This window comes from Amblyomma mixtum, chromosome 9 (assembly GCF_055824585.1).
Source record: "Amblyomma mixtum isolate Tamu chromosome 9, ASM5582458v1, whole genome shotgun sequence".
Lineage (NCBI taxonomy): Eukaryota > Metazoa > Arthropoda > Arachnida > Ixodida > Ixodidae > Amblyomma > Amblyomma mixtum.
The window spans coordinates 42,913,201-42,932,559 of NC_143020.1; positions in this window are offsets into that span (position 1 = coordinate 42,913,201).

The window sequence follows — 19,359 nt, forward strand, 5'->3', positions numbered from 1 at the left end:
CCATTCACACTGGGCAAAGCCAGTGAGTCTACAAGCACCATTATATATGCCGCTTTAGCGGGTCAATAACAGCACTCACCAGCGGCGACACAATAAGAATAAGGAACGACCAACGAATAAAAAAAGGCGCACACCCTTCAGTCGCCTGGTGAGCAGAGGCAAACAGCGGCTGCGATGCAGTCGCGAGCATCTACTGCCGACTAGAGTGCCGTTTTACCTTAGTGGGCCCCATCAGCACAACAACGACAATCTACAAGAATTTACTGTTCCTGTACAAGCACACCACGCACACAGGCCGCGTAATTGAACGGGCGCAGTGAGTACCGCCCTTACAATTCGCAGCAAGCGGTGCCTCCCCGGAGAACAAGACAACTGAGTACACCTCGATGAATGATGTAAGACGAGAACATGGAACCCCATACTGTGTTCACTGGATTAACCTTAGATGTACTTTTGGTGCGCGAACGGTGCCTACCTAGGTGTCTTTCATGTTTTTCTTGTTAAAGTTCCTTCGTTGTACTGTGATTTTGTTTTGTTAGTTCACAAATTGGATGTGAAATGATTTGGTTCACAATCTGTGCAGCATATGGAGCGCGCTGGGATAGGGGCAGGACGCGCCCTTCCAGGGGAAGGCTGCTGACCTCCCCTGCGTGTCATGAGTAAAACAAGCGACGAAAAAATGCAGATCAATTCACCCTTCCCGGCATGTCAGGCACGATGTGTCGCCGACTGATCCGTATCATAGAGTAACAAACGCATAAATGGCTACAATATTACGAACAAATACTTTGCGAAGTGTTGCGAAGAGCTTTTCCAAGGAATGTACAACTTCCGCTGATTTGGTAGCATGTCCAAAATTCTTGGACATAATTTTTGAGACTTGCAAAATTTTATTATATTGTTAAGAAAATTGTTGAAGTTAATGGTGCATTCTTCTGTAAAAAAACATATATTGTGTAAAAAACATATATTTTAAAGTGTTTCCTTCGTTCGCATCGAACATGTCAACACTGCCTTAGGAAACCAATAGGAAACACTTTTGACGGCGGCAAAAAAAAACGTTCACAGAAAAAAAAAGGCGTTTGCTGCTGGTTGATCCGCGGATATATTGATTCTTATGATGAAAACTTACATTATATGAAGATATATGGTAGTCACTGCTCACGCGACAAAAGGAGAACCACTGTGAGGTCCGCTAATATGCAGTATTGAAAGCACTACAGCTTTGTGTCGCGAAGGACTTCTATTACCGCGAATACTGTTTTAGCTTTGGGGCAGTCATTTATTAAGAACGAGTAGGGGAGCCATGCCTGCAGGATTGCTCAGCCGCCGCGTACTGTCGGGGACAAGAGTTCGCGGTTCTTCATTTTACTCGGAAAAACGTTTATTGTCGCTCCACCTCGCTATCCAGTCGCCCGACATTGTTACCAGAGGAAGGAGCATTTGGGCTTTTAATACTTTCATAGAATATCAGGCGGCTGGAAAGCGAGGTAGAGCTACATTAAATGTTTTTGAAGAACTCGCGTCCCGCAAACTTTTGTCCCCGATAGTACATCATGGTCCGCGTAGACAATGGCACTCAGAAGGACACAGGGGCCCCAAGTAGGAGAGGGCAGTGAACTGCGGCTGGGGGCGGGCATGACTTTGCTGCAAGAACGGCGACAGGACTGCATGGGAGACTACTCACAGCACATTCACAGTGAAGTTATCAGTGGGAAAAGTGATCGCGGTGTAGAAGTGGATAGCTGCCGTCTCCTAGTTGGTTCTGTGACGTCACGAAGGGGAAAACTCATGGGAGGATTTCCGAGCAGTTATTGCCATGTGTTTGCTCCATGTTGAGGCGATTGGTCCGCCGGTGTTTGTCAATCTGTTTTCTATGGATCGCGCACAGGATAGTTAATGTGTGGCTATAGGGTGACGACGGCATTTTCACGATTAAGCTCAACGACCGCATATTTCTAAGCCTTGGGCAGGTGAAGCGTGCTCGAAACTCTTTTGGGAACGGGATCAAAACGAAGACCGCAAGCAGAAGGTGGCTGGAAGTATTGGGCTAGCACACAGATGGAGAAATAGCCCTGCGAGACGCCTAACTGGGCAGTTGCATGCGAATATCAGAACAGACCTGCCATTATAGACTGCTCAGCGGCTAATGCAAATCAGCATTCACTGATTACTGCGAACCAAATGGTCAGCTTTCCTGTAGTAATTTTTGCTGCATCTAAGTATGCATTGGAAGTTTGAATACTGATAAATATAGTACACACTTTTAAGTGAAATTTACAATGGCCACTGAAGCGAAAATAGTTTTATACGAAGAAATTACCCATACAACCATGAAAGGCTGCCTTGAGGACGCCGTCGATAAATTAGATGGACTAACTAGTGCCTACGTAGAGCGAGTTTAAATCGCACTCATTCTGCGTGCGTTCTACTATTTTGAGGCTTGCCATGGCACTTGGACCCAGAGCGAGAAAAAAAATGGGCCTCCAATTTATCTCTTTCAGCTAACTGCGACCTAGCACGGCATGGGCTTCTCTGGCTTTGTTTATTTTCGTTTAGCATTTTATAGGCTTGAAAATTCCAATAGCACCCAAGCGTTTTGCTGTCGCTCCTGGTTTCTCCTTGTAATAATCCACCTGAACGACTAGTTCCAATTCGAGCCAACGTTTCCTCTGTAAGGCGGTCTTTGAAGACAATTTTGCGTGCTTCTAAACTCCATGTACCTGATGCGGCTTCAACGCTAACCTCTTGTACGCTACTTTTCGTTCTTCATCTGCTTCCGCATCCCGTCTAGAAAGGTTACGCTGCCTTCGGCACTCTGCTTCGGCTTGTCTACTCTGCCTGTATCTACTCTATCGAGTGGGTCACGTCGGCCCGCTGTTTTTCTTTTTTTTTTTGCTATGCCAGTGAGCTCACCGCGCTTATCCCTCTGTTTCGGAATATGTCGAAGGCATAAATTCCCCCTTAATTTGCTGTTTGCTGCACTGCATGCTCCTCTGATGACTTCACCTTTCGCCTTTTTTTTTGGCATCTGCGTGTGAAGGCAAGAGTGTTTGTTGCTTTTCGCCTTTTACTCGGCTGCAGCTGCCGCAACGCACTCCTCCCATAAGCTGCAGCTAATGAGGGACCACACGAAAATTGAATCTAATGGTCGGACGTGTGCGAATTTATTCGACCACTAGTGCTCTGTATAGAACAGAGATTGGCTATAGTCAGATTTGGTGCCTTTGCAACCGGGTTACTCTGAGCACCATGTCGAGAGTTCCCTACGATTGATCTGAACTGTGTGCCATTTACCACAATTTTGATCGCGTAGGTAATCTCGAAACACTGCTGTTTGTGTCCAAAAAGTGCATGTTTCCGCAGAAGGCACAGCGTCTGGCCGCGCCCAATGGGATCATCACCTCGAAATCGTCTGGTGAGCTTTCGCTGAACTTATCGGGTGACAACTTGAGCAAAACAGGTGGGCAATTTTGTAGGGCTTATACCGACCTGGCCATATGCACGACCTATCTTCGTAGCTGTGGGAAAATTTTTTTCTTCCTCATAATTCGTGCACAACGGCGTTTAGGGCCATCACCCCAAAAGCACCTCTTAATACAGAGGTCCATTGTCTAGGCTGCTATATTTCCTACATTTACTTCTTCTAATAGCGACATCAATACTTACCAAACCATCAGCTGGAAACTCACCACTGTAGGATACTTCGTCACTGATGTGAATGGACAAGACAACTTGGTTCGACGGATAGAATCGCATTTTGTAATCCTCTAGAAAAAAAACAACACAAAACCAAATGTATAGCCGCTGTTCGTGCTGTTGAAAATGACAACTGCAGGCGATGTCGGAACTGGCGCTGCGTGATGGGTTAATGCGTTTGTAGATAGTTCATTTTAGCGTGAACAAGGACGAGAACCATTGCTGCAATTCGGACCATTTATCTGCGCAATGCGTACTAGATACAGCCAAGAATTAGAAAACATTTCACTCCCGAGAAAAAAGCAGAGGTGTAAACTGCGCAACAGGAATCTTTTTCTTTTTTCATCATAAGTTTACATTTCAAAGAGTGCATGCTGCACTGCTTTTGAAAACATCTCACGAAAAATGAGACGAAACTGTGTAGACTGCCGTAGTTTGACATAATGCGATACTTTCCTCAACTTATACGCATGATTTTAATGGCGATAAATTATGCGTTCGATCTAGCCATATAATTCAAAATATTCTAGTCGGATCAAACCCACTGTATATAGTGCTACCTGCATGCTTGAACTGAGTGTTGTCTATTTTATAGCATGCCTCACCACTCCACAAACCATTTATTGTTCTCACATCATGGAAGCGCAGAATATACCACACAGGTGTGTGTTCAGGTATGTGTGGGAGGGACAGCGATGACGTAGAGGCAGTGTATTCGCCTCGTCTGCAAGGCGCCAGCGTCGAATTCCGGTGCCGGGAATTTTTACACCGGGTTTTAAAAAACTCCCCATGTCGATAGAATTGCATAACCAGGCCTGGGGTGCAGCCTGATATTGGTGATCAGAGCAGACAACGCACTCCCTTACCAAAGCAGCCTTTCGCTACCCTTGAGTAATACGCGGCCATGACCGTCTAAGAACAAACCAATTAGCTCTCGGCCCTTGGGGCGCAGCGACTGTGGAGCAACTACCCAAGCAGGTGGCGGGTGCCATGAATCTCAGGCTCCGGACAGGTGGCCATTGGAAACTGAACCTGGCAATGTTTCACGAAAGAATACTATCCAGTGACGCTGAGCTAGCAGGGCTGTTGGATGAAGTAGCTGGTATTAAATTGTATGTGTAGCGGTCAGCGAGGTTAGGAGGACTGATTAGGTATATTGAGCACTAAAGGGCGGGCACGCACTGTGCTATCGTCGATTGCCGGACAGACGAAGACAGTTGTGGGATTCCTCACAATCAAGATATTGCTGGCAACACAGAGCAGTTTTTTAGCAATAGCGAGATAGTGGCCGCTATCATAATTAGACTTAATCAGGGGTACAAGCTGAAGCTGGCGCATAATCAAGCCATGATCAAGCCATGATGACCAGGTCGTTCAACGATTCTATGAAGACGTGGAATCGGCAATGAACAAAGTAAAATCGCAGAGCACTGAACTGACGGGCGACTTTAATGTGATGGTAGGCTAGAAGCAGCCTGGAGACAAGGCCCTTGGCGGCTATGGCGTACGTTCTAAGAATAGCAGAAGAGAGTTATTAGTAGAGGTTAGGGAAAGAAATAATTTACGGTTCTTGCATGCCTTCGTTCGGAAACGAGAGAGCAGGAAGCGGACGTGCAAAGGCCTGAAATCTGAGAGCAATAATCGAATAGATTCCATACTATGCGCTCATCCTGTCACCGTACAGGGTGTGGCTTCCCTCGAAAAGGTGCGTTGTAGCAAGGACAGAGTACTAAGGTCTTGAATTAGCTTAGTTTTCAAGAGAGTATGGAAAAAACTAGTGAAACGGAAACCCATTGGCAATTTAGCGGTAAGAGAGAAAACGCAAGAATTCAATCAAGACTCCGCTACAGAACAGTAACCGGCTTTAACTGACGACGATGATCCTAATGTTAAAACAATGAAGGATATCCCACAGCTATCATTAGGGAGTGAACCATACAAGTGGGCGGTAGGTTGGTACGACAGGATGCCGGCAAGCTATCTCAGGAGACGAAAGGTGTGATTTAGAAACGCCTCAGCATGAGGCAGTCTGATGCTAACACAAAGAACAAAACTAGGGGCACTATTGAAGATGATAAATAAGCACAATGTAGATGACATCAGGAAGTTTATTATGGAGAAAATCGAGAATGCTCTAAAGAATAGAGGTAGCCTAAAAGCGGTCAAAGGAAACTAGGCAAAGGTAAAAATTGGATGCATGCGTTAAGAGACAAAGAGGGCGATGTTATTAGAATATGGATAAGGTAGTTAAAGTAGCACAATAGTTTTGTAGAAATTTCTACAGTACCGAATATAATCAGAACGTTAATGGGACAGTAGAACACAGGAATGGGGCATCCCGCTGGTAAGAAAGATGAAGTAAATAAAGCCTCAGAAGCAATGCAAAGGGGGAAAGCAGTTGGTTAGGGTTCCGTAACAGCAGATCTCTCTAAGGATGGAAAGGACATTGTGCTAGAGAAACTAGCTACCCTCCATACGAAATGCCTTATGACCTGGAGCTTTGCAGCATCTTGAAATAATGCTAAGAATATCTCAATTGCTTAGACAGGAGACGTTAAGGACTTGAAAAATGGCAGACTGATCAGGTTGCGGACCACTTCCTGGTAGGTATTCGCTTAGGTAATAGCTAATATAGTTAAGACAACCTTACACTTCAATCAACAAAATGATCAGGCCGGCTTTCGTAAAAGGTATTCCAAAATACACCATATTCACAAAATCAATCAGGTGATTGCAAAATGCGAAGAATAGAAACAAGCCACACTACAAATAATTTCACTGATTGGAAATCTTAGCAGTCTTACAGAGAGAGAGCGAGGGAATAACTATATTTGCAACCTGAGGGTTGGGATTTAGGGCAGATGGGTTGAGTGTGGCACTCAGGGGGGGGGGGGGGGGGGGGGCGACGTCATGATGCGACGAGTCGAGTGCGAGTTGTGTCTCCTTGTCTGGTCTTGAAAGAAGTTGCATCGAACCCCCCGAGGAGGGAGCTGGCAGTAATATTTATGGGGGCAGATTACGCTCGCATACCCAGAGGACGTTTGTCCGTGTGGCAAACACCCCGTGGTCGCATTTCGGACAAACAGGGTAGCATTCCTCGTCACTGATGATGTATAGTCTAGAAGGGCTGAGAATAGAATTGCTCTGCAGTCTGCGAAGCGTGGTGGCTTGCGCTCGGTCGAGGTCGGGATGGGGAGGCGTGTACGCGCGTCTTGTCTCCATGCAGAGGTTGGTGATTTCCGCATAGGATAAGGGGGCCTGGGCGAGAGCATCAGGGTTCTAGAGGCCGGCTGCCCGGTTGGTTAGGCCTCGGGCAAAGCGGTCAACCCCTTCGTTCCCAGAGTTTCCCGCGCGCGCAGGTACCCACTCCAAGCAGCATTGCAGAGTCAGGGTGTAGAAGTTTTAAGTGAAAATACTGGACGGAATCTATAACGCCTTCAGAGCTACCGTAATTTGCCCGTAAAGTCAGAAAAAAGTCCAATAAGAAAGGCTGCCATCGAGACGGGATCATAAAAGGGAAATAATTTCAAGAATCATAAGAGGGAAATGACTTGAAGAATAAGAATGGTGTGCACCGCATATGGCAGGTGCTCTCAGATCATGAATGGAATATAGGAGCTGTATCTTGCCGGTACTCGCCTATGTGGAAGAAACTTGGAGGCTGACAAAAAGGGTTCGTGATTCATGCCGTCAGCGAAGAAGCACAAACACAAAGAGAAGAGCATGTAAAAACAGCGACATGTTTTTCGTCCTTGTTTTTGCATGTTCCCACTCTTTGTCTTTGTGCTTCTTCGCTCCCTTTATGACTCAAGAATGTTACCAAATTGCCGAAAAACTTCTTTTACTCGAAAAGAGTTCAGCTTAAGTTAAGGACAAAGCAGGAAGCTATGCAAAGAAAAATGATGCCTGCAACGTTAAGAAACCGGAAGCGGATAAAATTGATGAGCGAACAAACGTAGGTTAATGACATGCTAGTCGAAACCAAGAGGAAGACATGGGTTTGGGGAGGACATGTAATGCGAAGGCATCCGAACCACTGGTCCTTAAAGGTAACGGAGTGGACTCCAAGAGAAGGCAAGTGCAGCAGGACCGGCAGAAAGTTAGGTGGGCGGATGTGATTACGAAATTTCAGGGGATGCAAGGGCTGCAGCTCGCAAAGTACAGTTGTGATTGCAATGACATTGGTGAGGCCTTTGACTTGTAGTGGGCGTAGTAGGCTGATCATTGTAATGATATTTCCGCTTCCAGTGTTTGTCAGAGGCACCTGCCGACCATCAGAAGATACTTCAATACCGCCTGCTCGGCAGGCAGACCGCCACTCTAGTAACATTACAAGGAATACACACCCTGTTTTAAGTCCACTACGCAGGGCTATAAACCAGTGCCTACCCAATGCACCTATTACTAAGTATACGCCACCTACTTGAAGCCCGTGCACAGGGTAGACATCGGGGCGCACTCGACTTTCAGATTGAGCAACGCGCAATCCGTCTACCGATCGCCTGTGCAATCCAGCATGCCGGCTATGACAAGCGCACGACGCCGCCCCTGTAACGCAATGCACAATAAACCACGTATTAAGTGGTTACGGCGCTCGGCTGCTGACCCGAAGACGCTGGTTTGATCCTGGCGGTGGTCGTTGAATTTCTATGGAAGCGAAATCTTACAGGCCTATGTACTGTGCTATGTCAGTGCACGTTAAAGAAGCCTAGGTGATCCAAATTTTCAAAGCCCTTCACTACGGCACCCCTCAAAGCCTTAGTCGCGAAGGGACCTTTAACCCCATTAAACCACACCAACCAAAAGCGCAATGCTACAACGCAAACAATGCAACAAAATCTACTTTTGCGATCGGCACAAGAGGAAACCTCACCCGAGATACTAGCGGCACAAACGAGAGGGTACCCAAAAGAAACCGGACTAAATTTTTTGGTCGGCAAAGCTTCTGTGGTACCGCGTTTTGCCACTAGGAGCGCATAGAACGAACATTCCAGAGTCAGTAAGCCGAGTGCCGTCGTTGAAGGAGGTCAGACTAGTTCAGGCAGAGTTTTAGAGTGACGACTGTTTTGTGTGAATGTCGTTTTTGCAATGGCTGATTTTCGTGAACAGCGTGCGCCGGTGAAATTCTGATTTTTGCTCGGAAAAAGTTGAATGGAAACTCTTGAAATATTAAGAAAGACGAACAAGGATGATGCTATGGGGACAACTCAAGTGTTCCTGAATCGAATCCTGAATCAAAGCAGCAATCATGCCAATGGAAAACTTCAAATTCACCTCGCCTGAAGAAAGCTCGTCAGGTGAAACCAAACCTCAAAACAATGCTGATTTGTTTTTTCGACGTGAGAGGAGTCGTCCAGTGAGAATTTGTTCCGCAGCGTCAGACAGTTAGCCAGGCTTTTTACTTGGATGTTTTGAAAAGATTGGGCAACAGTGTGCGGTGGAAGCGGCCAGCTTTGTGGTGGTCGGGTGACTGGTTTTTTCATCATGGCAATGCCCCTACTCACACAGCCCTGTCTGTACGAAAATTTTGGACCAAAAATGGCATGACCCCTATTCCTCAACTCTCATACTCTCCCGACCTTGCCCCGTGCTACTTTCTTTGTTTCCTAGAATGAAAAAAATAGGTGAATGGAAAGCGTTTCGCTGATGTTTCTGAGGTGATGAAAAAAACGACAGAGGCACTGTCAAGCATCACAAAAGATGAATTTAAACAATGTTTTGAGTAAGATTCGACAAGCGTATCATTGCAAGTGGGGAATACTTTGAAGGAGATTGAAGGTCTGTGCTTAAAATGTGAACAAATAAGTTCAAACAAAAATAAGTCCGGTTTCTTTTGGGTACCTCCTCGTATCCAGCCTTCGTCGCCAACCCTGAAAACCCCGCTATTGGTTCTACCAAATACATTACTGTGGAATCATCTCGTGCTGATCAGTCCCAGCGCTGCTGGACGTCGCCTGGCTCGCACGCAACATCAGCCTACCACGTGGGTGAGCCAGACACGCGGTCTACCAGCAGCGCCCCCCAACGACTCCATATCACACCACGAAATAGGCAAATCGCCAACCAAACAAGCGAGTGACAACACAACACCCCCCCCCCCCACACACACACACAGACACAGGAGCAGGGACTTGTTACCTTTGAGGTATTTCACAGGAAACCTAGGAACTGGCTTGAACAATTCACAACAATAGTCCTAACGAGGTAACGCAATTAGGTCAACGTTGCGTAGATACAGGGCTCCAGAAAAGGCTGGAAGCTACGCTTGAACAACAATTAGCTCAAACAATAACAAGCCTCATTAGAGCATTCACCGCCCTAGCACGCTTCGTGACCACAGATACACGCCGAGACGGCGGCAGGCGCCGGCGAGGCCACAATTTCTGCGCATTGTGGATATTACTGGACGCTATTCTTAAAGGTAGGAGTAACGTCTCAAAAACCAGTGCCCGTTTGGAGAGTCAGCCTGCTGGGAAAAAAATTCACTCGTTGCCAGTGGACAGCGCGTAACTTCGAGCGAGCACAGTGATGCACTCAGCAATTCGCTCGCTCGCAGCTGCACCGGATCGGTAAAAGCGACTCGAGTTTACTGAAAACCACTCTCCATGACTGACGAAAGGAGACGCGTTCGAATATCAAAAGATATTATTGCTTCAACCAACGCCTCCAATATTGCTTCAGCAGTCGTTTATGGTGCATCTATCTTCGTTTCAGAGCTTTCGTGGACAAAATGACATCACAACACGCAGACGGTATCGACATCACTCTCTTTCCTGTCAAAAAATGCGCCGGAGCTAGAATTTCGGGGTGTTGTGGAGATTAACAAATGTAGGTTAGGGCCCGCTAATTAACGGTGCTCTACAACACCAGCAGTACTGTGGTAAACTGTTAGAAGGTGAATCTTGCCTGGCGTAGGATTTTACGAAGGCAAAACTTCACAGTCCTCATCATCCTTTCCCAATATCCACGCCGCCATGCTGCTCTTCCCGCGATGAATTTCCATTTTGAGGCGCGTCTTGGCACAGCGATCGTGGAAATTTCCGTCAAACAGGGCGTCTCTCAACGCTCTGAACGTTTTGGTGTTGTCACTCTATATCACTGATGGCAGTCCTCGTGGAGGAGTAAATCGTCGGAAAGCCAATAATTACATTTCGGATGATAGGCTGAGCTCGAGATTAACTGCTCTAGGAACAGGCAAGTGAACAGAGCAATGAAAGATTTGGAGACCGGGTCGTTGTCCTTAGTGAAGAGAGGCCCTGCGAAGTCTATGTCAACCACTTTAAACTGTTCATACCAGCAAACTCTTTCTGTGGTTAGAGGCGCTGTTGAAGCTTGTCGCGCCTTGGCGCAATTTTTCAGGCATGTGCCGCATTTGTTTACAATCCTTTTCACTTGCTGAAGTCATCGTGGAATCCAAAACCTTTCTCTCACTTCATTGAGGGTGTTTTTGGTGCCGCCATGCAAAGATCGTAAATGAGCGTCTCTAATAGCGAGCTCCAAGTACTGCTGGCTGGGAGGGAGCGGCATTGCATGCTTCACTATCACTTCTCGTCAGCCAATTGCAGCCGCCCTCCCACCAATTGCAGTCTCTTTGTGTTCAAAACATGTTGTAGCTTCTGTAAGTTTGAATGGGATTTCACTGAGAGTCCTTGGCTAAGACGGGATATGTCATCATCCGTGCATGCTTCTTCCTGAACGGCTTTCAACCAGTATGTTTCGGCCCTTTCTTTCTTCCGTGGCTTGAAAAGATGAAAATTCGCTTGGTGGACTCCGCCAAATAGTTATCTATCAGAACACCCAGGTACTTATTCGTAGAATTCGAAAAAAATACTTCTGTGGTGATCCAAGTCCAATATCGGCATAAATGTGCTTACTTGGAACACCTTTACTTCTTTCCTTTCTTCGAAGTTTTCTTGCCGTTGGGACGTAAATCTCATTACGCGCTCGAAAGAGTCCTCTCTCTCGGAAATACACGAGGGTCCAAGCAACTAGAGTGGGTCTCCTTGAAGGCTTTGTTAGTGACTCGCATGTCACACGATCTGCGAGGTTCTGTGAACCGGGGCAATGCCTCCATTGGTCGTTCTCAGGGCACGTTTCAACTCCGGTCACTCTGTTTCTCACAAGCTGGTTCCACTGCAAAGGATTCCTTTCAGTCATAGAAGGGTTGCGCCGGAGACTGTCCCCTAAATTATTTTTAGTCGGCTTGCATGCATCATTAAGCAGCATTCCAGAAACAGCTATTCTAGCCCCTAGCAGTGCATCCATCAGTTCGAGTCGGGGAAAGGTCACACCTCTCAGTGAAGTTCCATGTGAACGCAGCCGTTGGAGTCCTCTTCCCGTACGTAGAAGGAGGTCCCGTGCACTCGCTGACGATATGGAACTGCACAGTCTACGGTTAAACTACGCAGCAACGCTTCGGGGCAAGGTCAGTGAACAAAGATCTATTAGCAGCGACTTTCAGCCTTTACACTTCTTTGCGATATCAATGTAGAGTTTATCCTTTCAACCAATGTGTCGTTGCTAGAATTCCTGGAAGAGTGCCTTGGCTTGTACAATAAATGACACGAGCAGCCCAATAGGGTCATTTATTCTGGGAATGGTTTGTAGAACAAGTATTTTGCAGTTGTTCTCGCTATCCAAAACGCTTCAGAGGGACTTTGTAACTATGATTATTGTGTCTTTTGCAGGATTCCAAATAGGCCCAAGAATTTTGACTCTTCCAGTTGAGTCATTTAGTTCTTTTTTTCCTGCGCAAATAGGTCTTGCAAGCACTTTGACATCGACGAATGCTTTCGCAGACTCGTCCCGCAAGCTCTAAGTATACCATTTGCCTGCGCTGACATCTCTCCGCATCCTTTTCATTGTCTGCCCCAAGCAACAGGTCTTCGACGTAGAATGACTGCCAAAATTGCAGCTACTTTTTGCTTTGGCCCTTATGTAATACCCCAGCGGGGCTGTTTAAAGTAATAAACTGAACTGAACTAAACTTTGGCTCGTGAAATTTATTAAGGTGATTTTGCAGAGCGGCATTTAGCAGGAAACGGCTAGCCATGGTGCCAAAAGGAGAATGCTTCATTCGCCAGTCTTCTATTTTAGGATCAGGTTCCTCGTTTATGAGCATTCAGTTAAACAAGAGAAAACGGAGGTAATCTCGGCCCTCTTTTCGGACACTGTTTTGCGAGAACGCCCTTTCAATGTCAGCTATGAAAGCGATCTGATGAAGACGAAATCAGATCAGCAGCTTGACCAGATCCGCAAGAAGATAGGCTCTCTTCTTGAAATGTTCGTTCAGGGTGGAAGACCTTTTCTCATGTGAGGAGGCATCAAACACCGTTGAGTGGCATATAATGAACCTGATGGGTGGCTTGCTCACAAGGGGTTACAGGCTCGGTGCAGCACATATATATTTATCTCCGCATTGTGCTTTCATAATCCACGCCAAATTCCGGAGTGCGCTCAACTTTTTTCCCCAGGCTCTTCAGTCGCTTTAGTGCCTGGGAGCTGTTGTCACAAAGATGTCCACTGCATTCTTTCCAACGAAGGGCCACTAAGTAGCGGCCGTTCTTCGTACTGATATTTCCTTCAAACTGGCGAACAATTGCTTCCTTTTCCTCCCTCGGTCCTCCGGCGTGGTCTCTAATGTGAGCGCTATCCTAGTCGCAGAAGCACTTTACAAGTCTTTAAGTGTTTTCAAGGTCTGTGATTACCCTAAGAACACAAGAGCTGGCTTAAATGTCAACAGAGGTATGCACTGATATTGGACCCTAAAACATCCAATGCAAGACTGACCCCAGGGCAACCTAATTAGCGTTTGGATGAGAGTGTTGAACTTCACCCGTCACAAATTTGTACAGGTGTTCAACGTCAACAATAAGACCGATTCCGAGTGCCGCTAACCAGCGTACCCACGAAAGCTTGTCCGATTTTCGACAGCCACTTGGCGATTGTCGCTGCCGATGACAGGAACCTCAGTAGTCTCTGTAACGCATTCCTTGTCATCATACTGGCTGTGAAGGCGGACTTCTATAAGACGGAGTTTTTCATTTGCTGATGTGGCTGTCCCGAATGTACTCAGATGGAGAGTGATCTTTCCACTTTTTTTAGGCATTGAAATTTAGAGATGTCCTCACGGATAAAAGTGCGGTTACTGCCCCCATCCACGATGCCTCGAATGTAACGGCGGTAACCTTCTACAACAGAGAAGAGCCGGCAGATTTGTAGAAGACTTTCATTGTTGATGACATTCCGGCTGCGGGCATGCAAGCAGCTAATATCTAATTTTGCAGTCTCCTCTAGTTTCTTCGGTTTCCAGTTTGGGTCGCATACCGTTGGCACATGTCTGCCCCTACACTTTCTGCATTTCAGTTGGCGCCGGCAAGTCTTTCGAATGGTGTCCTCCCAAGGTACATCGGAAGCAGCGCTTGTCACTTTTCAGCCCTGGCAATCTTTCTTTGCGATTTATATCATCGTCGCAACCGGCAGTGTTGTGAGCAATTGAGCCACAGAAAAAGCACTGTTCCCTTACTTTAGAGGTTACGCTCACTACAGCAAACGTTGTCCCGCGAAACAACGGTTTCCTTTCGCTTTCCTGTGCCTCAGTTGTTTTCTTTATCACTGCCAATGCCACTCTTTTCCCGGCTTTCATCTTCGACTGTCAAAAAGTTCAGAAGTTGCTACAGCTCACCGTCTATAGGGCCCCTGAGAGATGTAGCCTCACCGTTCTGAGGGTCACTAGCCGAACGGGAAAAACCCGGAGTAGTGTGAGCAGTATATAATATTCAACGACAATGCCACACATAGGGCTTTCATGAGAATGTCTACATTATAGCAGAATAGGTGGTCGAGCTCACCTTAAGTGAACTCAGACCATGCACACTGCATTGAACGTGATCCACGAGCTTCCGCAGGCTTCGCACGTCGTCCGATGATGTCATGGATAGCAGTGACCTCAACAGGGTAAGGTACTCCCAGATAATCTGTAGGGCGCCACCAAAGCGCTCAGACAGAATGTTCCCTGCATCGTCGCAGCATTACGATTTCGCCTATAATCCGGCTACCGATGACGTGGCTGCTCGGCTCAGAAGGCTGCTCAAGTAAGGAAACTCTTCTTCTTTGGTGAGGTTTCTATTGTACTAAACGGCTTCTCTAAAGTGCTCCCAAAAGCTGAGCCACAGGCGAAGCTCATCGAATTGCATGTTGAAGCTTAAGTGTTGGCAGCTTCATTGCACTGCGATTAGCAGCTTCTCTGCCGCCTTATTGGCTTCCCCTTTGTGGCTCTTCCGCCTGTTTAGGCAATAAGCAAGGAGCTCTCACGAATTAAGCTTCTTTCGCCTTGAGCTGTCCAGGCATGTCCCTGGCTGCATCCTCGTACCGCATGACTGTCTCAAACTACGAAGCAAAGTCTTCATCCGCAACGGCATCCGCCAATTCGGCGTTCAACTTAAGCAGTTAGTTGTTGGCCTCATGTCTCTCAGTGAGGGAGCACAGCGTTCCGATGCCTGTCGGGCCAAGAGCAGCCTTGCCCTCTTTGATCAGCCTGGTATTTTGCTGTCGACGCGCTGTTCTCTTTTCTAACGCTGTCGGCATAATTGCGTCAAATGGGTACTGTGGCGTCACTCCCTTTTTCCGTTACCATCGCAGCCTGGTTCCAGCTTTCAGAAGTTCTCCAAGTCGTGGAGATTGTAGTTTCCAGGTTTCGGCGTCATGTTGTGAAATGTGAGACTCGAATCTTGCGACGATGAATACTGAAGAGACAGTGAAAACACGGAGACGCTTTCTTTAACCAACAAACAAGAAAAACTGTATTAACTTTGCGGTACAGATACAGAAAGAGTGGTTGGATGGAGCACAGGACACAAGCACCTTTTTTGTTCGCCGTCGAAGAGCACACTGCTTTGCCGAGGTGGCCCGGCTGTTATTGCCTGACCAGGCCGTTTCGCGCACAAACTCGCCTCGTAGGCTGCACCGACCAGACCCCATCCTGGTAAAGCCACGAGCACCCAAAACCGGGAGTATCCCCGCACTCTTCCTGTCCACTTTGGCCCCCCGTCGAACACACATACGTAGAAAAACACAGACACACAGGGGGTAACGGCAGTACAATTCAGAAGGTCGAACCTGAAGGGGGCAGTGCCGTGGTATAGGCCGACCAGGTTTTATCGCCGCTTCTCTGTTCTGTGGTTTTGCCGCTGTGCTTGAATGTCGCACTCATGTGGACCTCCCATGGCAGTGTTTTTGAAGTTTTTTTGTTTGAAAGGATTAAGATACTGCCGTTCTCGTTTCCAAAAGCATTGTGTTTTTCCTCGAGTAGGCTAGCAGAAAATGATCTTCCCTGTATTCAGAAGGCGCGCCGTTAACCCCAACTGTTCAAATGCGAGAATTGAGCCGCTGTTAGCGGTAAACAAGCATTCGCCTAGTTCATTGCACTCCACGATTGTTTGAGGAGTCGCTCATCTTACCTGTAAAGTTAAACATGTGTAGGGAATGTTCTGATGTGTGGTCATCGAACACGTGCTGGAAAGTGATAACAGAAAAATGGTCATTAGTCACATGTCACTCTCAAACTCATTCACATGACAGCGCATAAACGTGATAAAATATCAACAAGTTGCACGTATTGCGCACCTCGGGTGACTGATTGACAAGTAGCCTAAACAATGTGCGATTTTTACCCTACGTTCATTCCCTCACTTCCTTAATTTTTTCCTTCAAGGCACAGTGATGCCACTCCCAATATTAGACTTCTGCCCCCTATTTCCTTACATGAACTAAACGCCCGTTGGGAGTGCCCTCGAGCAGATCGATGACACGTGTTTTGAGCAGCTTTTCTATGTATTAAACATTATGCATCACGTGTGCCGCCAGTCTCTACAACGATCTCTGAGTTTCGAGCATTTCACCGCATGGTACAAGCACTGCAAATTTCTGTATGAAATTGGGGGCTCACACTTGCGATGGTTCGCACGCAGCGTGGCGACGGGCAGCGTAAATATTGCAACCACTTGCGTTTAATCCGTGTAAAATTGTATGTGCTTCCCTCCCAGGCTTGTGGAGCGTGCGAGAGGATTTAGAATCTTTTGGAGGCGTCTTATGAGCACGTGTTTAGTTCCAAGGCGAAGAAGTTTTCACGGAACCCGAGGCTTAAGGGGTAGTAGAGATGGTGCTCTCATAATGACGGGAAAGCTTACGGGGTAGCAGAAGGCGACAAAGCTAGCTGAGGCACGTGTGAGGTGTTGACGGGGTAGTACACGAACCAATGCCTCGCTGGCTGAGTAAAAGGAAGTGCTTCAGAAAACCTGTCCCTGTAAACCATCGTGATGTCTTTTCAACTGGCAGCGAGATCCTAGACATGATGTGGATTATATCTAGCTCAAGACTGCAGCGAGGGTAGACAACGGCATAGTTTTCATTAGATATTCACTTTATGAGAGCTGTAGGAGCTTTGCAAGGCTTCACGACAAGAAAGAGCAGCGCCACGGTCGCTAGACATCGCGTGACCACTCGTTACGGCAGAATAGACCACCGACGAAGAGGTATACGTTGGGAGCGCCAGCACAAAGCTGAGAAAGATCATTTGCATCCCGTGTTTTCGGGTATTGATACTAGAACGAGTAATAGTAGATAAAAGTGATTGTGGGCGCAGGATATAAATAAAATGGCTACTTGCACATATATAAAGCTAACCGTAATATTTATGCCGTCTTGGAAGCGGACTGAATGTTGGAGTTGAAGTTTAGACCCCTTTTATTTAGTTCATCAGACAGCGCTCGTAATGGCTATTTACACATTATCATCAGCTTGGGAAATAAACCGGTCAGCGGTGCGTTGGTAAGCAGTTATAAAGTGGGCAGTGTATCGTAACCCGAAAGAGAAAACACACATCACGCAGCTTCCGCCTCCTGCTGAAAACAAACTGGCAGCCTTGTCTCGTCTTCGAAAGCCGTTGTATATGTGAAATATAGGCTTTTGAGGCTCAGAGATTTCGTATCCGCATTCGATTCTCGAGCAACCTCCATAGCAGTCACTTTCATCAGCTGATCCGCTTTGCTACTTTAGGCGCTTTTGGTGTGCAGTGTCTCCCATGATCATAGCCGTTCTGGTGCCATAACAGGCAAGGCAGCTCCAGCACGCGCTGTTCAGAACACTGGGAGGGTCACGTCGTTCATAGAGCCCACCGTTCCTTTAACCACCATAAATGTGAGACTGCCAATAAATGTGGCCGCGGTACACGAGCCCTTTTGACAGACACTTCACCGGCGTTGGCTACGCTGGTGTTAGGTACACTTTCATTGCCAACACATTGAACCGCATATTTTTTTGCGTACTTAGCAGCTGGTTCATTGTCGCTGCCTGCATTCTTAACGACCTTTCCGCTAATTGAAGAACAGTCGCACTCTCTCGATCTTTCGCGGCATTCTAAAACGTTCGCTGCGCATAGCCAAAGATCACGTATAATGAAGAGGACGGCATCATAATCACAACGCGAGAGGTTGTGATAATAGCAGAGGGAAAAAGATTCGCAAAAAAAGTTGCTCCCCTCGCGCCGCCGCTGGTCCTAACCCTTGCTGGAAATTATAATGGTTTGTTTCAGTTCGACGGAACTCGAAAGAAAAACTTCGAGCACTTCATGCAAATTCTGCCTCATGTCTTCACTGAAGCTCAGGCTCGTCGCGGTGAGCGCACAATTTTCACTTAATTCTTCGCTAAAGAGAACTGAAAGAATTTTAGTCTAATGTTGATGGTCCCAAACGGACATAGGCCTAACACAAAAAGTTTATAAATGCATGCTCGAGCGCTGCCGAGCCCACGACAGAGCTAGCAGATAAAGGATGTGCCGTTCAAGCGCAACCGCCAAGCATTAAAGCATTCAAGGAGTTTTAGTGTCGCTTAAAATTACCACCTCTCTGGCATCGAGTGGATTTAAGCTTATTAACCGATATCCAAACTGAATGAAGCAGTTTGCACTCCGGCGTCCTGCTTCTCCATAAGAATATTCTAGTGGAGAATGCCAGTGCATACGCTAGTCCTACTTCATCACATGCGCAAGCTATCTTGCCCAAAGAAAAAAAAAGAATGAGGTTTGTGTTTGTGGCACAATGCGTGAATGAAAACACTCTTCGGCTTTGCAGCCTACACTTCAAGTTTACGCGCTATGATGTGGGATGGCTTCACTGCTATAATGGGTTCAAGATAACTTTTTTTGGTGTCATATCAGCGCCGTTCTTTCCGCCGAAAATAGTCTAAGGACACTAACCGGTGAAGAATGGTAGAGTACACAAAAAACGAGACTGATCACGATATCAGCGTTGAGACGCGGTTCTCCTGCCCTTTTCCCTCAAACGTTTTCCAGCCGGCGGATGACGAAGGCGAAGACCTTATTCCCGCACTACGAGTCGAAGGAAGAGAAACTCGACGTCCGCCTTTGCCTCGTACGTCCCGAGCATCCTATAAGGCAAGGCGTTTGCCACGGTGTGCCTTGCCACCGACTGCGTTATATCGGTAGTCACAAACGACATCATACCCTCTTTTAGTTTCCCCATGTTGGACGTGCCGTCATTCGATGATCATCCAAAAATGATTGCTTCGGGTTTTCCACCGGCGCCAACTCACGACCTTCTCCCTGGTTTGGTCTCCATTGGAGAACACTGGGAATTTCATTAC